This window comes from Barbatula barbatula, assembly GCF_947034865.1.
Source record: "Barbatula barbatula genome assembly, chromosome: 16".
NCBI lineage: Eukaryota > Metazoa > Chordata > Actinopteri > Cypriniformes > Nemacheilidae > Barbatula > Barbatula barbatula.
This window is the reverse complement of record NC_136779.1, coordinates 20,070,698-20,087,189: the sequence shown is the minus strand read 5'-3', so window position 1 is coordinate 20,087,189 and position 16,492 is coordinate 20,070,698. Positions and strand designations below refer to the sequence as shown.

Sequence of the window (16,492 nt, the reverse complement as noted above, 5' to 3'; positions counted from 1 at the left end):
AAGGCTCGCAGGTTCCTGCGAGACAGAAGAAAGCCATATCGTATGCCGCTTCAGACAAATAAAGTGGGAGCGGGGGGGTGAGGAGACGCACAGCATGTGGGAAATGTAATTTGTGGGTTTGTTTTAATGCATGTGTCGCGGCTGGTGGGTCCTGCATTACTACATTAAAGAAACAGCCACAAAGGACTTCCAGTGAACAAGTTTAATCTTAAAACAGCACACAAAGCTGCGTATCAGCGTTTCCGCATTTATCTTTACAGACAGAAAACACATTAAATGGGAAAATAACAATAAAGTTGAACTGGTACATGCACACAGCTAATTTAACGACCTTCATAAGGAATGATTTAGTGTTGGGGGATACGTCGCCCACTTTACTCCTGAGTGCACATGCAGTATGTCTGTGTTAACATGATTTGTGTGACATAACATAAATGGTTTTTTTCTATTACTATCATTCTGCCACACATACATACAAAATACATTTCTATGTTTCTGGGCTGCATGAGGGTTTATAGTAGAAATGTTTCAAATGGAGTTTTGCCAAACCATTTATAGTGCTCTACATGTATTTGCATGACTATTAGTGGGCAGTACTGCTTTAAGTTTGTTGCAACACACACCGAGTGAAAAATATGTTTTTTTTGTTAGTTCATACGTTCTGAGAAAAAAGAAAACTTTAGATTTTCAAATGCTAGTTGTACCCACAATTATAGGATGACCTTTACCCCTCGACCCCTCTTGTCACTCTAATAGAATGCATTTGAACGTTATGTGCTAATACTGATGATAATATGAATGTAAACAGCTCTGGGAAAATTCTATGCATGTTAAGAAATTGTCTCATAAATTCAGACACAATGCACAGATTTTTAACACCATATTTTGACACATATCCAATCGGTTCACATTCAAATAAGCATAACTGTGTTAACATCAAAATTCACTTTATAAGGAGCTTCGATACAGATTTTTATGCCAGCTGCTTTGACGAAAGCAAGTAGAAAGTTACAGTTTCGCTAGAGTGTGGTATTAAATATTAAAAAAGTACAAGACTTTTGATCTATCGAGCAGCAAATATCTGTTTTAATAGGACATACATCAACAAGGAAAAGAAAAATCGCATTGGTCAAACCATTTTCAGGGGTCTTTAAACCTCCATGAGATGCTTCACTGCAGGTCAGTGTTTAATTACCTAAAGCTCAACTCTTCATCGCTGCTCACTGATCCCTTACCACCACACTAAAGCCGACTGACGAGATATATGAGTGCTAGTATCCTTGAGTGACCCTTAAGAAATCGAAAAAGCCAATGGACGCATGTTCTCATCTTAGCATAGACAATTATCTGTAATTCCCCATCGAAACTCATCATCCTCACCGCCATCTGAGACGAGACTGATATGGTGCTTTATGGCGTTGGCTCCGTTCCAGCAAGAGTTTTGAGCGTGTTTCCATACGCGACACCCTCAAGGGTATCTCCTGAGTTCTGTCTCCTCAATCTGCTGCTGAAGTCAGCAAAGCGTCGCACCTTTAATAGACATCCCCATACTTTAGCCTGATTGGATAAGCAAAATGCCCCCGGGGAATGCTTTTATTTCCTTCATTTTTCTACATTTGCCAGTTGTTGTAGTTGTGAGGTTACTTATTGGATGACTGATTTGCCTGTTGATAGAGGATCTCTCTTATGGCAAGTGTAGTGAGGGGGCTGTACGTAAAAAAAGGCAGTCGAGTGTAAACATACTTTTAACCTTCCAAGAAACTTAAAATGTATGAAAGGCAACCAACAAATGTAAAAAAGTAAGAACAACAAGGAAAAAAATATAGCTGACAACAGTGAATTGGTACAATTTAGGAAGCAATAACATAAACTTTGTGCTATCAAGCCACTTCCTGACAAAGCAGCAAACAATAAAATGCATGTTTTCCACATCAATTCCAGGTTCTGTCATAACCATTGTTACCTTTGTCTTGCTCATAGAGCGATTTGTAAGTGTCACGATACCTGCCTGTGACTGCGTCCGAAATCGCCTACTTCCATACTCTATATTAGGTGAAAATTTGTATGAGTCATGAATAGTATGCACGAAACATCAGAATGCAAAAAACAGTAGGTGAGAAATACCCCGATGGTCTACTACTTCCGCCGAGTTCCGTGAGTGTGGATCGGATGGACATGATAGCCAAGGGAGTTGAGCAATGGTCAAATTTCAAAAGTAAATCAAATAAATATAGCGGAAGACTTTAAGGCGGACGTCCGTTCTTAATGTAAGTGCCAATAATATAATTTCTCGTGAATAAATAATGTTTTTATCAACGCTCAAGTGTAGGTTGTTGTTAAAACGTCATAGGTCAAAGAGCATACGGGTCACATGACCATAAAACATGGCGGACGCAGTTTGTCCCCTCATACTATCTAGAACGTACTGTTTTAACGGCCGATAGGTAGGTACTTATTCAAATTCAGTATGTATTGTCACAGTATGCTATTTCACATCCAGCCTGTGTTTTGATTTGTTTGTCCTCCATTTTGTGCTTGGTCTTCTTCTCTGGAGTTTTACTGGCGGTTTGCAAAGAGGCTTAGAGGTGCATTACCGCCACCTTCTGCACTGGAGTGTAGAGCCATTATTGTCAATTACCACAGTCATTCTTAATATATACTGTATATATGTATGTTCCAGTGTTAGATGGTGATTCGTTAGGTGATGATTGTTTAGGTCTACACGTCGTGAGTGATGCAAGATTTAGTCTTCCTGGCAGAACTTAAGATAAAGCTGCATTTTTCACTTTCAACCAATACGATAGGGTCTACTCTGGGGGGACCTTTCGTGACAGTCATTTTCCGGAAAAACAAGCCTCTGTTTCACGCACATTCGAGAGATGATGGAAGCTAGACATCAACGTTAATAGCGCAGACAATATAGACATTTATCTTTAACAAACGCATCAATTAGCAAAAACAGAATATACGAATAAACTAAAATATACTAATTTACAAAAAATAGTTATTCAGCAAGTACATGAAAACCGTCTTCTTACCCTAAGTGGCCACAGCAAACCAATAACGCCGTTTAATCTGACCTGTCGTGTATGATTTTGTGGGGAATAAAAGTTCATTTAGCAGACATCATTTGATTCAACCCATATAAAAATAAATATAAAAAATAAAACGCATTGAGTTGGTGATTAAAGGGCAAAAGATACAGATTGCAGCTTGAACTAAATTTAGATATAGAGTAGTAGGAAATAAAACAATGTTGTGCACGAACATCTTCTGGCATTGCTACATTATCAAGTATTATGCAACATCTTTTCCAGTTTCTACATACAGTACACCTGCTTTGTGGAAATCACCAGTTTGCTTTTGTATTTATTCTATTATTTATGTTCCTTCTACATTTTAGTTTCTTTGTGAGGTTTAAGGTCATTTTTTATAAGGACAAAACATTCTCTCCTGTAGCTGCTAGCACGTTGTGTGAATAAAGGTGACGGGCATTATCTTTCACCAGGGAGCCGTTTAATTGCTTTCAACCAATGACTTTTACCTCCCCTACTCATGGAAATGTGCCAGGGTAAGGAACAATTCCACACTGTCCCGATGAGATTGTTCTTGACAGATCAGTGAGGTGAATTTATTCCCTAAAATCAACAAGCGTTTCATCTCTTTGTAGTCACCGTTTGTATTACACGATGCTTTTATTCTGTTTTACAATTATTGCAGGTGCCACGATCATTTTTATTTTTCATATCAGGGCACTTTATTTAGTCATTAAATTACAGTTTTCTTATAAGCAAGAAACAAGGATGCCAATGGAAAACTCAACTGGGAGAATAAGTCAAACCATTGGTGCACTTTTTGTGTAGTGCATTCATTGGCTCTTAAATGAGTTTGGATGGTATGCCTTATAATTCCCTATATACACATTTTCAGACACTTGAAGAAAAGGTTTTGAAACCAATGTCACCGCCAAGGTGCACTCACATTGAGCCACATTAAAGCTCAAGGAGCAGAGAGTACGGTTGCACAGCAGAACAATCAAAATATTTACTGTCACCGCTGACAGTTTTTTCTATGAAACACATTAGTAAACCGCTCACCAGTGCCGGTTTCTTTGAAGGATCCCTGTAGGGAGTAGGTCAAGGAGTGAGCAAAAGGTTTAGCAGGGAAAGGGGCTAGCTAACAGCTGGTGTTGACAGCTCTACTGAATCATTGTGAACAAGCTGTGTGTCTTATATTTGTAGCCCGTAGCCAGTGTATCTGGCCATGCAACGTCGATAAGACCCAGCAAGCTGTTTCTTTACTAGCAACGTTCTCTACATCGGCAACATTTAGCTGGGCGAGCACGAACAACTTGCAATGTTCTGACATCACATCATATTTGTCAACAAGCACTACAATGATAAAAGGAGGGCATGCTAAAGTGGATGGAAAGAGATAAGAGGGTGTGTGACTTATTTTAGCATATTAATCGTGTTTTGTGAGCCCCTGAATGATTTATTCACAAGGACCGCTACTCCTCTCACAGGAAAGGCACGTATTATAGAGAACATCATCTGTACTGCGTTTAGAAGCTCCGTTCTGAAGTGGAATCGTCTGCGGCCCCAAGCACAATTTTTCTTCAACTAGAAACCAAACCTGAGGGGAGAAATTAGCAAATTATGCAAGACCTGCATTTATCCGCTAGTGGTACCTTACTGCTCCTGTAAATCATCCATCAGTTGATTTGGAACCATTTGCCTCAAGATGCCACTGGCTGAGGACACACAGTGAGTGTTTACATGTCAAAGCTTTACCTTTATGTTCTCGCTGAAACGACTTCAAAAATGTACTTCAGTACCAAGATGCAGTGTTGGTATCATATGGGATTTTGTTTGTACAGAACGTGTATCTTGACTTGCATTATTAAGGCCCGAAAGCAAACATTTTCTCAAATGTGACCCTGGATCACAAAACCAGTTTTAAGGCTCTGAGATTCGAACCGGCAACCTTCTGATCACAAGCCCAACGCTGTAACCACAAGGCCACAGCTGACCCCCAAAATGTTGTTATATGTTCGCCGGTTCCGGCCTCCTTCCTTCCATTTATGGATCAATAAAAAGCTTAACTATTCCGCTTTCAGATTATGTAAAAATCTCAATGTCGATAATTTACCGATAAAACTGGTTTTGTTGCCCAGGGTCACAAATAATACTTAGCCCTATGCATTAACTATGATACGTGACAACAAAATCGTTGAATTCCTATTTTTCAATTGCACATGTCGAAAAAAAAATAAGTACTTGTACAAGTTCTACAAGTTCTGGAATGTCAAGAGTAATGGAAGCTAAGCTGGGCTTCTCCCAACATTGTATGTGTTGGGCTGTCAGTTCTGACTTTGGAGAATGGAGCCCAATTGCAACTGGCACCAACAAATGAAAAAGTCATGCTTCAGGATTTGTCCCACAAGATGGCTGCTGGGATTAGGCTCTGCATAAGCAAGTTTGCTATTTTCTTGCCTGCCCATGATTCCCTGCGATAAATTGGTCTTGACTTCTTTGAATGACCCCTGGCTTGTTGGGGGCTTCATAGACATCACATTAAGCTCCCTTTTTCCCCATTACATCCTTCAGACTGGCATTTCGCTTGTGTTTGGACGGATGACTTTGAATGGGTTGTGACTCTATCAGAAAGGGGTTGTTTGTCAGTTCCCAGAGCGATGGGACTAGAGGGACTGTGTTGCAAATGATGACAGTAAGGCACAGAGTTGAAAGAAATGCAAAACACGTTCATGTAATTGGTTAGTGGACAAGTACAATGTAGTTCGCATTTCTTAACATGAATGCATTAAACATAATCTAACAATGAGTAGTGTTTTTCTAAAGTGATAGATCATAGGATCTGAATGTGTATGTGTATTTTCTAATATGGATGAAATTCTGCCTTGAGAGTACAGACATACATGAAGTGTCATTTTAAATTTCGTGTTTCCTTATCCTTATTATTCTTTGCTCTTTTTCAATTTATTAGTTATAGATAATATTCATTTGTTTCTACCTTATTATATTCTACATTCTGTTGGATGCTGCATAGATTTGAGTTTCCAGTGGTCTCATTCTCAAGATTCTGTTCGATTCCAATACTTTGACTTCAATACAAATTCCTAAATGATAATTATTTTATTAAAAGCAAAAATGAACAAAGTGTAACCAATGCAATGGTTTAAATGGTTTTAGTGAAGTTATTAGTGGGTTTATAGACTATAAACAGTTTATTGTCAGTATGTGAGGCTCACTGCTGCATACTTAAAATCTTTAAATAACTCAGCAAGTTTTCATTTTTCGAGAGAGAGCTCCTGACTGACAATGTCCCCAGCAGTAGAAAATGAACACTATGAGGGTGTAAATGGTGCTGGCACATGAGACAGCATCAGAGGTTACTGGACTCATGAGGGCAGGACAGATGGAAGTCATCCATAGTGTTTTATGTGTCTACATCTTCTCTGTATTCATTTCAGTCCTCCACAGCAATCGAGAGGGGTATGTTTGCAAAGATATACAACTACACATATGTTCCTGAGAGAGCGTGTGATGTGATTCTCCAGTGTGTAGACGGACGGCTCAATTAAAACAACAGAAATGATCAAATGTTTAAAATGGTTTATTGGGCTATGTCTCGCGGTCCGGATGGAGCTTGCGGTCCGCCAATTGAGGATAACTGATTTTAAATGTTAAGGTACAAAACATGTACTGTAACTTTACCTTTAATGGTGGTAAAATGTACAATTCAGGCCCAGTACTAGGCTGTCTGGACTGGGGGATAATCACATATTATTTATTTAGTAGATAATTATATCTGGCATATTTCTCTTGTGTATTGTTTTAATTGTCAATTTGACATTTTGTGGAGGAACCCAAGTAAATTCTGGGGGAGCAATGCCCCCTCGGCTCCGCCCTGGTACAAGTTTGTACTTTTATCTAGCACTTTTATCTGTTCGAGGTATCTAGCAATAGCATAGAATACAACTAAACGTCGGAAAATACAAAAGCAGTGTAATGTAAAAATTTATATTTAAATGATTTAATTAAATCACATAAAACATGAAATGGATGGGCAATAAATGTAGGCTATAATCACCTATGCAGGAGTCTAGTTAGGACCACTGAAAGCCTAAATATGTCATTTGTACGGTTGTATAAAGGCTGATATATTCATTTTACTTTATTACATCTACAACATACCGTAAATAGTGCATATACATTTATATTGCATATCATGAACCCCTTGTAGTAATACATGCATTGTAGATGTCCCTTGGTTACATTCTTTTTTTAAAAGTTGTCTACTTAAGAACGCTACCAAGTTTTGTTTTGATCATGAAGCCGCCAAGATTTTGTTGACACTTCAAACGAATAATGCTGTAATCTTTTTGCCCACTGGGGCTTCAAGCTCAACCGCAAATTAAGTGTAAGACATTATATGAGGCTGTTTATTAATTAATGCCTTGATAATTGTAAATCAGCATCGATTCATCTTAAAAATAAAACATGATCACATAATTACCATCAGAGTTGAGATCAGCATGTTCGTTGCATCAGGATCAGACAGGCGTGAAACTTCACATCAATCACTGTTCAAGAACCCTCCATCAAAATCCTGCCCTATCGTTCCTTATACCTGTCAACAGCTCCCAATGCTCATTCATATTAATTATCAAAAAAGCTATTAATTTTCTATTAATTTCCGATCTGTTTCAGAGTGCCTTTCTGCGACATCTCGCACATTTCTTTCCGTACGATCTATTGTTCTTGTTTAAATATCTGATTTATAATTGTTTATTGTTTATCTGCTTTCGTACAGCACAGAGATTCGGACAAGTAACTAATAAACACTGTATTTTATGATTAATGATAGGTAACATTTTAACTGGACCAAATTCAAAAGTCCTGAAGATTGAAATATTTACGGTCTCCAGATAGAACTTTTTCTTTGGTGCTTCTTTGGGATGGGTTTTGCCTGGTGAACAATAAAACAGGCAGGAAAACGTACGTAAAATTGCATAAAAAGCAAATGCATAACTGTTCTTAACAATCTGTACCATTCATTCTAATATCATAAATGTATGGTGCAAAGCACTGCTGTATTAGCAAAACATACCAGTTCAGGTTACTTATATTTAGGCACTTTTGTACTTGTGTTACACAAGATTTAAAATCTAGGACGCGAATCACCTGATTTTGGGTGGGTTTATAGATGACAGCATGCGAAAGAAAAAAACATGTACTCCTGGCATATTCAAAAACCCAGTTTAGGAAGGTTGAAACAGTTGGTAAGAGTGGTACAGATACAAAGATATCAGTGTGAGATAGACGCTGTTTCCAAAGGAAATAAAAGACACGCAAGAATGGCTTCCACTTTCAATCCATATCCTATTTATCACCTCTTTGTGCCATTGCTCTGAGACGGGCTCTGTTTGAAAGAGTCAGGGGAGCTAATGGAATTCAAATCCCACCTTTCCAGAAACAGCCAAGTGAATCCTAAACCCAGGTTGGTGGTCCCAAGCTAATGACAGTTGATAATAGGTGTGCTGCTCAACAGGAACGTAGCAGGTGTTTATCAGATATATTAATCTCATCCAAGTATTTTTCCCGACATGAGGCACAGGTTGAGCGGTTGACTGCTTTTACCCAAGTATTCTGTTTTCATCCTCCTCTGGGGTTACATTTCATTGTGGCATTGGGTTACTTTTTGTACTATGCTGTATCTGTTGAATGTTGCTGATGAAATAAGATTAGGGTTCCTCAAGGGCGTAAGCTGGGCCCTTATGTTTTGTTTCAATTAGTGCACTTTCGCAGCTTTGGGGGAAATTATATTCTAACTAATTCATTTAATTTTCTTGTATTTGTTGTATGTATTTATTGAAATTAATTACCAAAATTTGAGGCTAAAAGGGGTGCTGTTAACAGAATTAAGAGACAGCATATTAGAACTCTGTATGGCCGACCATACAGTATATAGTAAAAATGGTAAAATGGGATAAATTTATAAACCTATGGAGATTCTGCTTCACTTATATTTTTGTTTATACAAGAAATATTGAACTCCATTTTAACAGATGAACACGTCAAGTTTACACTGTAAAGAAATGCTGTATTTATGCAGCCAGTTGCCAGTAACTTACTGTGATATACAGAGATGTTGAAAATCAGCTTGAAACAGGTTGTGTGTCTATATTGTCTCAATGCACCGTGGGGAGAAGAGTTTGATTGGCCAAAGACTCTTCAAAGAGCACAGATGGAAAATTGCAGTAATCTGTTGAATTTTGGGGTCAGAAAGCATTTAATAAAAATAAACGGAAAACTGCTCCTACTTCCAGAAGTTGTTTTGGACACTGTTCAAGAAACAAATCTTCTGCTATCATTCAAAACCAAACTCTACCATATCAATCTGCCGTACAGGAACTCCAACCAGGACTGGGTTCTATGGCCATGTGAAATGAAAAAAAGTATTTTTGGCAGCAATAACATAAGATCGGTTTGGCACAGATAAATATGTCACCAGATCTTTATTGTTGTGAACCTACTTTTCTACCAGAGGTCCTGGACATCTTGTTCAGATACATGGCATCATGTTTTATATTGTTTATATTGTTTAGATTATTTATGAAGGAATGGACTCGAAAGACTAGCCATATGTTCTCAAACCTCGTCAGACAGAAAGGAAAAGACTCTGTTTTTCATGCGAGTGGAAGTTGCGGAAAGCTTTGAATACAAGGGTGCAAATAATTGTGACCAGGGTGTTTTCATAATGTGATATTCCTCCCACTTTTCCTAAACTTTTTCAATAAAAGCTCAAAAGGAAAAACAATGCAGATTTTTTTCAACTTATAGTTTTTTTCTGCAAATATAAAGATTCATGTTTAACGTTCATTTATCTTTGAACAAACTGTTGCCAGTGAAGTACATAAATGTAAATCTACAATAAGATTAATACTGTAATTCCTACATAATTTTTTTTTACAGTGTAGTGAAGTTTCACACAGTATGGTTATGATACAGCCGAGAACAATGTATAGTGCAGCAACCATACAGTACAGTATACTGTAGTACAGTAGAATTGATATTTAGTTTCTTTATATTGATTATGCATTGACATTAAATGAACCTGTTCTTACACAGCTAGTGTGCCATAGCTTTGATAAGAAAACATCTCGAGAGCCTGTAAAAGTCACACTGCTTGGGAGAAATGGTAAAGCCCACCCATAATGTACCTGTGCACCAAAGCGTTAGGAAGTGTCCTATTATACATGTATTTTAAATCCCAGTTTCTCTTACTCGCACCCACAGAGACTAATCCACCAAGATTTTAGTATAATGACTTCATACTGCCGAGTTCAGTAAACACCCGGTGGATTAAAGGCATTTTCATTAATAAACACACATATTAAACCTATAAAATAAGGTTAATAACTGATACAAGTTTAATCACACTATATTGGAGTAATATTCTGTGTATTTACTCATCATATTTCCTCAAAAAATTAAAATCTAATAAAAGGATCATATGGAACGGTTCTATCATTCACATCTGTAAATCTGCCTTGATACACAAATCAATTTAAACCTGAGTGAGAAAATATTAACGGGTGGGACTTGGTATAACGCAATATTATCACAATATTGTGATTGTGTTCTGTGTGGTGAAACACAGAGTACTGGGATACATTATGATTTATTAATCTCTTTTATTGGACTGCTGTAAATAAGAGAGAGTTCGTTTCAAAAGATATTGCTTGCGAATTGCTTTACACTGTAAATTGTCTACATGTGTGATTTGAATGCAGATGAGTGTGCGGCTGTTCTCTGTCGCTGTGCTTTCCAAACCTCGGCCCTTTCTAACAAACCTAAGAAAACACATTTTATACACTTAACATGTCAAAGTCTTGAAATATTTATTAACAATAATTAAAGATCAATAACTGGATTATGTTTGCTGTCTACTCTCTGGAACTTAAGTGCATCAAAGTACTTGTGCATTGATTTTTTTTATCTCTTTAATGTCTTATTTATGATTGATATTCTCCCATGACACCTAACGGCCATGTTATTATAATGATGAAATCTTCTTTATTATTCATTCATAAAAAGAGATAAAGAGCGGTATAGGTAGGTAGGGCTTTATACTTAGCATTAGGTAGTACCCTATGAAATCAGTTTACATTTTTTCCCAAATTCCGTTTTTATTTTTCTGGATTCTGTGTTTTCCGTCTTTTACTGTACAATACTAAGTAATATATTTGCCCACATGAAATAATATTTAAGTAAACTAAAGTATAAATGATTCACTTATAAACTGTTATAAAAACCCTACGGTGAAAAATCTGTAATAGGCTTGTAACAAAGTTTCATAAAAGGGAAGGAAGGAGGCGGGAACCGGCAAACATTTCACAAACGCAAAGATCGTTTGACAGTAGCTTCAATGCAGTTTAATGCGCAGTACATGCAATCTAACCACTTTTAATACAGACATGCCAAACAAGAAGATTATTTAAACGGCATCTGAGTAATTCTAACGTTATTCATAGCACAATTTGCATTTGGTTAGCTGTTCAGCGCTACTTTCTGGTTAAGATTGCCAGATTCGGTGCCATTCTGTTTTATACAGCAATTACAGGCGCCGTGTTTCCGGACATCATAGGGCCCTACATTAGGTTCATACAATCTAAACATACACAAATCATGTGCGCTTCCTTGTTGTCGTAACCATATTTTTGGCTATTATTGAATCGTATTACGGAAAATCTGGTTTGTGAAAAGCATCTTTGGACTTGTCAGCAGTTATTAAACTGTGGTAAGCCGGTTCCACCCTTGGGTTCTGTGTTTGTCGATTGGATTTTAGAGTTTGCCGGTGAATTCACAGAGCAACACGGAGCGAATTAAGCACTTTGGACAAGTGAATATATCCTCACCCCCGCTGATTGTATAGAAACTTTAATCTGTAGCGCGCCTCTGCGCTAATCCATTTGCAACAAAAGTTCAGTTTGAGAATTAAGGGTAACATTGACAGGAGTGAAGGCCACGAGCTCACGAGCTTAGTCTCATCAGCTTTCATTCGTCAGATCTCACTTACTGAACGTGTGAAATGAATTTCGGCTTAGAAGTGAACGGAAATGGTTTTCTTTTAATGAGCTTGTTTTTTGACGAAATGTGCCATAATGCGCACACACGGAGACACACACTTTTTTAGTGGGAAGGTTAACCGCATCTGAAGGACCTTACGGCTTAATAGTCTGCTTTGATGACCTGCTTATCACTGGCACTTAAAGTTTAGTAAATGTCAGGAAAAGATAAGTGGGTTAAAGTGGAGGTGGAACTGTAATGCAGGGTTAAGATCATACTGTATATTGAAAGAAGGCAACTTTAAGAATAATCAGGCTATTTTGCAACACAGAGAAACCATCTAACAAATGGCAATAGAGCGTTTGTTGTCGTTTTAATGTAAGAATGTATATAAGATTTAAAGAATTATTATGGAAATCATTTGTTGATTACTTAAACTATTTATACAATACTAAAATGAAAATGGTAAAACCTTTAAAACAGTAATAATAACATTTAATGGAACGTATTTTGATATTCTCATGTGAGTTATAGATTCTGCTAATTATGTGTGAAGAAATAAATCTGCCGTGGGTGTTAGCTCCGTGACTACACGACCTTCTTACAGTTCCTCTGAGTAGCAGCGTACAATTTCTTTCTTCAACGTGTCAACGAGGGGCAAGTGGCACGCCAGGCCGGGGTACTTTAAACGGGGTGAGTGTTTTACACCCCTGAATTAGCCTCTATGGCTACGGATGACCTGCATGTTTTCATCTGGCAAACACCTCCTGGCCCACTCATCATCCACCCACTCGCTCTGCTTTCCAGCACCGGGAACAGAGGACAACAAATATACAACTGCTTTACATTATTAGGGAAAGCATCAAATCAGTCACACTTTAGTTTTTTTGACAGTAGGATGGTTGATAACAATATACTGTATGTTTTACATTATAGCCTTTTTTTGGAAAACTGATTAAGATACTACCAGAAAAAGTTAGGTTCCTTTATAACAACGGTCTGAAATGAAACCATTAAAAGTAAAAGTAGGCTGAAAAATGTGTCTATTTTTAAAGGGATAGGCCACCCAAAAATAACGTCATGAATTGCTCCATAACCCTGAACACCAACCGGAACACAAATATATTTGGAAAAATGTTTCCATACGACTATCCATAATAGGAAGAAGTAAAATGGTTGTCAAATGTGCCCTGTTTGCTTTCCTAAATTCTTCAAATATTTAATTTCATGTTTCATAAAATACTTTTTCCTACCGTAGCAGTCAACGATGTCCCAGAAATGTCAGTTGCTAACATCTTTCCAAATATCTTTCTTTGTGTTCATCAAATCAAAGAAATGGATACAGGTTCGGAACAACTTGAGGAGTAAATCATGACGTAAGCGGATGTTCCAAGCCAGTGTTTACGAGTGTTACGACCGTCTATATCAGCGGTTCCCAAACTTTTTTTCCTGCGCACCCCCTTCTATGTCCCAACAGGGTTGGCGCACCCCCAATCCCCACTTAAAAAAAAAACGCAACAAAGATTTGTTTTATCGCCATATAAAGACTCATGTTTAATCATGCGCAAAAAAACAAAACACGCATGACAATAACATCAACAAAATTTCAATATAATACAACAAAGCTACGCACAAGCTTCCACTTTTAAGAGGACAAGTGACAGACACAGGCTCAGTAACAGAAAGCACGGTTATTTTCAGCCGTGTAAAAGAAACATTGCAGCAATAGGCCAGGCCTATTAAATGACCGTGGAGCTAGCATCATCATCATCATAACACAACTGTTATGGAAATTAGAACGACGGTACCTTGAATTACATTGCAATGAAGTTACAAACGATCCACAACATTAAAGAGAATAGGCTCCGAAATAGATAAAATAGGCCTAGGCTAAATAAAAACGAGGATCAATCTGAAACTTTTCAAGTGCGACAATAAAATTTGCCTACACACGATCCACAACATAATTAAGTAACAAAGTGCATAGTCTCAAACAATCTGTATCGCCGATCCAAGTGAAGCCCAGACTCAGATAATTGTCATCATATTTCCTTTTTTTTCCCTGTCTGGTGTTCACCCTCATCACCTCTTTTTTGCCATCTCCTTCCCTCCTCTTCGGTTTCCTGCGGCGCATCTTCTGACTCCCGCTCATTTTCTTTCTCTATTCTCTCCGTCTCTGTTGCCTCCAAATCCTCACTCTCTCTTGGTCCCTCTCCTTCTTCGTGACTGACAACTTTATCATAAGACGTCCTACTTGACAGTTTCCCTGATTTCAGCCAGTTAAGCATATTTATAATATGGAATGAATGAAACGAGTTGGCAGCATATAGCCTAGCGGCTGCAGTGCATGAAAGAAGAGCAGTGTAGAAACGTAGAAGAATACAGCTGCAGTCTTCTTCTACGTTTCTATCAAAAACTAATAAATTATAGTTTTTTATTTAAAATAAAAGCGATTACAAAGGAAATGTTTACTGTTCATGTTTTTTTATTGTATGGAAAAATCCCACTTAAAAAAACAGATCGCCATTACATTTTTCCTCTCGCGCACCCCCTGGTGGCAGCTCGCGTACCCCTGGGGGTGCGCGTACCACACTTTGGGAATCCCTGGTCTATATGTATTGGATGTTGAATGACACGCTCTTTGTTCTAGGTTATTGTTTAAAATGGTCAGTTCGTTTCCGTATCAGGGATGTTTTAATCTTTTGAAATCTACAACACGAGTGACCTTTCCAACGTGATTAGGTAGTATGTGAAGTCGTGAGCGGGCTGCATGGAGTCACTCCGAGGCAGTGAAAGTGGTGTCGTTTAGAGCCTTTTGAACCTGCGTTGAAACTGAAATCTGGACCTTAACCAACAGCCCCCCCTTCAAGTCCATTACGTGGAGAAGAACCATGGAAAGTTTCTCATAAGCCTCAATTTGTTTTTGACGGAAGAAATGCAAACACGGACGTGTGAGTGAGTGAATTCGCATGACATTTGAATTTTAAAGTGAACTACTCTTTAAGATAACTACGTAAAGTAACTTGAATGTTATTAGTTTGTCTTTATCATTTGTAGTATTTTGAGGGCACTCGAGAATAATTTGATTCTTTGAAACCAGCGTCTTTAGTGCATTTCAAAATGTTTAAAAGCTCATTCTTGCCCCACACTTGTCAAACGTTTTACCAACAAGATCAATCAGCCATTAATAAGGTCCCTAACAGTTTAGAGAATGCCAAGCTGCACCTAATACAACGGACAAATAAAAACTTTTATTTCCACTCTCTCTAAAACCCACATCATTTTAAAGCCTTATAGAGCTACTCTTGGGCTAGCATATCTTCTCATAACGTTGATCTAACTAGCAAGGCACTGCAAATTCATGTACCGTGCTGTTGTATGATGTCTGGGCCAATACAAGTTCCTCCTTCTCTCTTAGTCTTTAGTCTTATGCCCCAATAGCACAATGATCCTCGGGGTACCCTCTGTACTCCATCATACCACAAGGGGCTGTCTAAACATTTACACTGAACACCATGAACTGGAAGTGTTCCTGCAGCAGCAGAGCCCCTCGATTAATCAACAGCGTGTCCTCTGGAAAGAAGAAGGAGGAGGGTGGAGAGCAGGCAGCAGAGGCAGTGGTCATATCCAATATTCTAAATGAACACTTGCCCAGCACCAAATGCTAGAAAATGTCTCTTTGGCGAGCAAATAGAATGGAGAAACACATTACATGTAGTTGAAGACATAACAATGATGATCAGATCCTCGTTGACCATCAGAGAATCAAATGAGAACAATTCTCCATATTATGTTAGTTTATATATTCACATATATTAGTTTGACGATGCCTGCATTACATTTGATCCATTTTATAAAATGTGCACATGTCATAAATGCCTATGATTTATTTAGAGAGACTTACCTGAATGCATGCTTTATGAGATGACATGTATCAATGTAGCGTACGAAAACAGTAAATACTTTTGCATATATCATATTAAACAGAAATACCATTCCAGCTTACAGTACCAGAAAAGAAAAGGATATATGAGAAATTATAATATAAACTGTGTCATGTTCAATACCATTTACTATGCTATTTAATATCAGCCAGTTATAACTGGTGTTACAGAGGTAGTTCTGGATTGTGATCATATCTTAACTGGATCCCCGAGTAATGAGAGAGAGATGGGAATTGGCACAACCAATGATCACATCAGATATACATCAGTATGTCCCTTTTTTCATCCAAAAGTTATTTGGTATATCGAGCTATATTTTATATACTGGATGACTGTTTGCTGGTATGTTTTCTGGTACTATAGTTTAAAACTCTTGCGTGAACCAAAATTCACTCAGTATAGAAGTGCGAGAGCTGGTTTACAGTATACAAATTATAACACTCTTGGTGGTTT

General features: G+C 37.8%; 1 protein-coding gene and 1 long non-coding RNA gene across 2 annotated transcripts in view; one reads left to right on the top strand and one right to left on the bottom strand.

Moving 5' to 3' along the window:
• The window catches only part of grid1b (glutamate receptor, ionotropic, delta 1b), a gene marked incomplete at both ends in the record, with an annotated part of 235,998 nt that overhangs the window by 29,197 nt on the left and 190,309 nt on the right, over positions 1–16,492 (top strand). The gene's annotated exons all lie outside the window — the stretch shown is intronic.
• Positions 190–2,553, bottom strand: LOC306906093. The gene is made up of 3 exons (XR_013787800.1): positions 2,125–2,553; positions 1,964–2,043; positions 190–1,707 (listed from the first exon to the last, which is right to left on the bottom strand). It is a non-coding gene; the product is annotated as an uncharacterized lncRNA (long non-coding RNA).